This window comes from Crocodylus porosus, unplaced genomic scaffold (assembly GCF_001723895.1).
Source record: "Crocodylus porosus isolate Cpor-Errol unplaced genomic scaffold, CroPor_comp1, whole genome shotgun sequence".
NCBI classification, from domain to species: Eukaryota; Metazoa; Chordata; order Crocodylia; family Crocodylidae; genus Crocodylus; species Crocodylus porosus.
The window spans coordinates 1,711,694-1,716,112 of NW_017728939.1; positions in this window are offsets into that span (position 1 = coordinate 1,711,694).

Genomic DNA, 4,419 nt, shown 5'->3' on the forward strand with positions numbered 1-4,419 from the left:
GACAGGACCTGCCACTGATGAACCCGTGTTGGTTGCCCCCAAGCATGCAGTCCCCTGCTGGCCCCTCCTGGATGTGTGCCAGCATAATTTTCTCAAACAGCTTGTCTAGGATTGAGGTAAGACTAACCGGCCTATAGTTTCCGGGGTCCTCCTTCCTGCCTTTTTTGAAGATGGGGACCGCGTTGGTCCTCTTCCAGTCCTCTGGTACCTCACCAGAGCACCATGAGTGCTCGTAAAGCCGTGCCAGGGGACTTGCAGTGACCTCGGCCAGTTCCTTTAGAACTCTAGGGTGGAGATCATCCGGGTCTTGGTGCTTTACTAAGTAGGGACAGATTTAAGCACATGCTTAAGTTGCTGACTTACAATAGCAAGCTGAATGCCAGGGGGTAGTTGGTGGTACACTGCACAGTCAAGCAGCTGCAGTGTTTAACCAAGACTACACAGACCTGTCTTCTCTTCTTGGCTCGGTCACCAGCCCACTGCACGATGAGGCTTGGCAGAATTCGATTTGTATTTATTTGTCATTTCAACGGACAATCTCAATGTTTAGTTTTAAGTATTTGTTTAGATTTTTTTAACGATTTACATTTTCAGGATTGTGTGAAATTTGGAGCATGGGGGGCAAACAATTTCTTAATGACGGTTGACTATTATTATAGTGTAGTTTAACCACCACCGCAACAAACATAACGACTGTAGGACTGCGGCCAGCAGAGCTGCCATCCGTCCCAGCTCCACTCACCCGTATCTCCCTCATCCACTTGGCCAGTTAGTTCCTCTTCCTTGGTTCCCGGTCTCCTGGGGTTTTTGGGAGTCGCCATCCAAACTCCAGCCAGCACGGCTCTGTAGGGCTGCTCCACCTGTCGTCACACACCTCTATTAGCACTGCTTTCCTTACATCTCCTTTCTATCCATTTTGATTAAGGTCAGGAATACTTTTTTCACAGGTCTGCGAGTGTGAAAGGAAGCTGCCGTTTATCGACATATTTACTGATAAAAATCAAGTCCTGCCAAAATTATGTATAATTGATAGCAAATTGCATCATTGCTTTGGTGCCTCAGTTCCCCCTCCCTTCACCTGGTGTTTATTTAAATTGGGAGCAGGATCTGTCTTCTCCTGTGTATACGTAACACAGCCAGCACCACTTGGGGCCTGTGGGCACTGTGATGGTAGAAATGGGAATAACTGACACGTCTCATTCAGGTGTCATTGCTCTGTTCTGTGTCACTGCAAGGAGAGGCCCCAATTCTGCCATCCTTACTCAGGTTGAACGCCCCGCCAGCTGGGATGAGCGATGGGGTGGGAGAGACCGCTCTTCTTCCGTGAGGCTGGTGGAATCCAGTTCGTGACTTCAGGAGCAGAGGACCCCTGCGCCATTGCAATCCAGGAAAGTTTTGCCCCACTTATCCTGGCATCGGACTCATCATCATTCGCACTAATTTATGTTGTCCCCCATCCCCATCCAGTCTTCAACAGGCCTTTGAAATGTCCCAGCTCGCGTGCTGATGTGACACCTTCCTGTGCCCCGCTTCTGAGCCACGTAGGAAAGTGGGTTCTTGGTAAGACCATGTTGTCTCCTAAAGAAAAGGCAAACTTCAGGGTGGCAGGTGAGATGGATCCAGCAGTTCTGCTGCACGTTCAGTGCTGGCCAGGTACACGCACAATTCTTTTCCATCTAAAATTCAGTCTCAAAAGAGTCTCTGTGGCAGCAGACTCCCTGAATTTTAAAGCCACAAAAATGGTGGTAATTAGTTTCTGGAAAATTCCTATACTAGAAATTCTTAAATTACACTAAACAGCACAAACAAATTGCTTATTAATGGGTATATCTTCAAATCTCTTCGTTCTGGAAAGCGAAAAGGAAATAAAGCAAAAATGTGCACGTCTCTTTGCTATATATTTTGTTAATCGAGCCCGTTGCAGCAGCAATAAAGACAAGCTCAGCAAATGCAAGTGCCAGGAAACACTGGAGATCGACACTTGGAAGAAAATTTGTGAGTAATGGCACTAGTATTTGTCACCACCCTACCCAAAGTGAAATCCAAAACACTTATGTTTTCATGTGTGATTTATCAGCCAATTATGGGAGTGTGGGAAATCTAAACTATTAGGAATTTCAAGAAGAGTCTTCAAATTAAATTGATTAATACTAAATGGATCCTGTATGTGCATACATGCATGTGTACTCTCATATAAGGGTTTCACTGAAGAGCACTGAATCTCTTCAATGTAATTATATTTTGCCCTAATTATATAGGAATTGTGGAAACTTGATTACAATGGAAAATGCATTTAATTAAGATTAATGTTTTGCTCGACGTTCTGTCTATATTTGATTCTCCGTAAATAAAGCTAATATTCATTTTTATAACAAAACAGATGCCAAAATTTCATATTAAAAAAAATCATAAAAATGCAAAGTGGAAAAAGATGGGTGAGTTTCCATTTGTTAGGAATCCTGTTCGTATTCTCATCACTCTCTTCTTTCCTAATTGTTTTCCACACCCCTTTAGCTTTGCTGGCAGATGCATTTTAGCTTTATAGTAGCATCTGTCATGCTAGAAATGTCCCTGAGCTTTCTTTGGTGCTGCAGTGACTCTGCTGCCAAACATAACAACCATTCTGCTCTCACCCGTAGCTGTCACAGCTGTGGTCGTTAGCACCACTCCTAAGTAGTCCTAGTTAGCCCAGGAAAAACTAAGATGCTTCAGGTTAAGAACGTGCTTAAACCTTTGCAAGATGAGCCTGACTTTTCAAATGCTTTACAGCAGTGGTTCTCAACCTTGAGAAAGCCCTTGATAGACTCAGGGCCTCCCCTGGAAAATGCCAGCTCTTAATTTTCCACTTGTTTCTTGACTACAGAAAACTAACAGTAATTCTGTGTCGCAAAGAGCTCGGACAGACTCCAGCAGGGCAGGATAGTTTTAACACTACGATGGATTCCTAGGGGAAATCTCTGGGTTTCTCTTGTGCACGCCTTCTTGCCTAGCACCCTGCAAAGAACAGTGTGCCAACATTTGACCTTCGCTCCTGTCCTTACTTTGTCCTTTCGTTGTCCCAAGCAATCAGTGATGTGCCCTTAGTGGCTCCCCTCATCAAGGCAGGCAACTGTTGATCCTCTGGATCATGGTGCATGCATAAGAGATCTAGTTGGGTGCCTGATGGATCCAGTTGTAGGGAGTCCTGTAACCATCACACCAGGACCTTCAAGATGTACCCCGAAGGAGGGGTGGAAGCTGCCCTGGACCTACCAGCCCCTCTTCAGACCGTTGAGACAGAATCCAAAGGCAGACTGAGTCCAGACACGCAGTGCCTCCGTGGTTGTTGCTTCTGCAGAGGGAACAGATGAAAACTGCTGCCAACTGCCTAACTCAGCAAGGGCACGTTACAATCGGGGTGATGTCCCTTAGTCTTTCTCCTGCAAAGAAGCGCCCACAAGGCAGTGGCAGCTAGAGTTTTAAGCCCTCCTCATCAAGGGGGACTTACAGCTCTACTTGGTGGGCTTTGGCCCATGATTGGGAATGGCACATCCACAGGCCTGTCATGATGATTTCCCCTTGGAGCACTTATTATTAACCTCTGACCCTTGCTCCTGCCTGCCCCGTTACTGCTTTGGTTGTCCCAAGAAATCTCTTGGTGCACTCTTAATAGCTCCGGGCCTGGGGTGATTCTTTCATCCTGAATCAGCAGATGGTGGTTGTTATAAAGAAACTTGCTACAAAAGCAGGGAGGTGAAGGGCAGGTGAAGGCAGAATTGCTATTTCCTGTGGGCCATATGCTCTGAAAAGGTCATTATGCTGCACAGGTAGGAGCTGGACCCTACATGGATTATCTGCCTGCTGAAATCCTTGGGTTAGGGGCAATGCTGCCAGGGACGAGATGCCACTTGCAGCCAGGAGCTAAACAGGCTGCTGGAGGAACGCAACTATGGCTCAAGCCAGTGGCATCCTGCCCATGGTGCAGGCCGTGCTGACACCACAAGGCCAAGAGCAAGTAAAACCGGCTGGTAAGAAGAGGTCTGAATTGCAAATATATACCCCTGATGTGGGCAGATCCAGGGGGTGCATTTGTCCCCCTCTGCCATTTTGGTTCCTGCTCCACCCACAGTTTAAAACCACCCCCCTGGCAGTGGCAGCAACATTTCTAATCCGGCAGCACTGAGGGAGTCGCTTGACTTTGCAGCTCATTGTCATCTCCCCCCATCCGTTCTAAACTCTGCATCCCACCAGCGTTGGGGGCCCTAGACCCAGCTCTCGCTCTCTCTCTGTATAGGGTTTTTAACCTTAGACTCAAGGTCTCCTCTGTAGACTTGAGACCCCACTCCAAAAATACCAGCTCTTGGCTTTCCCTACGCACGACGTGTACTGTCTAGCCAGTGCTGCTGCAGCCCTCTCTCTAGGCAGGCGTAGGGCCATAGC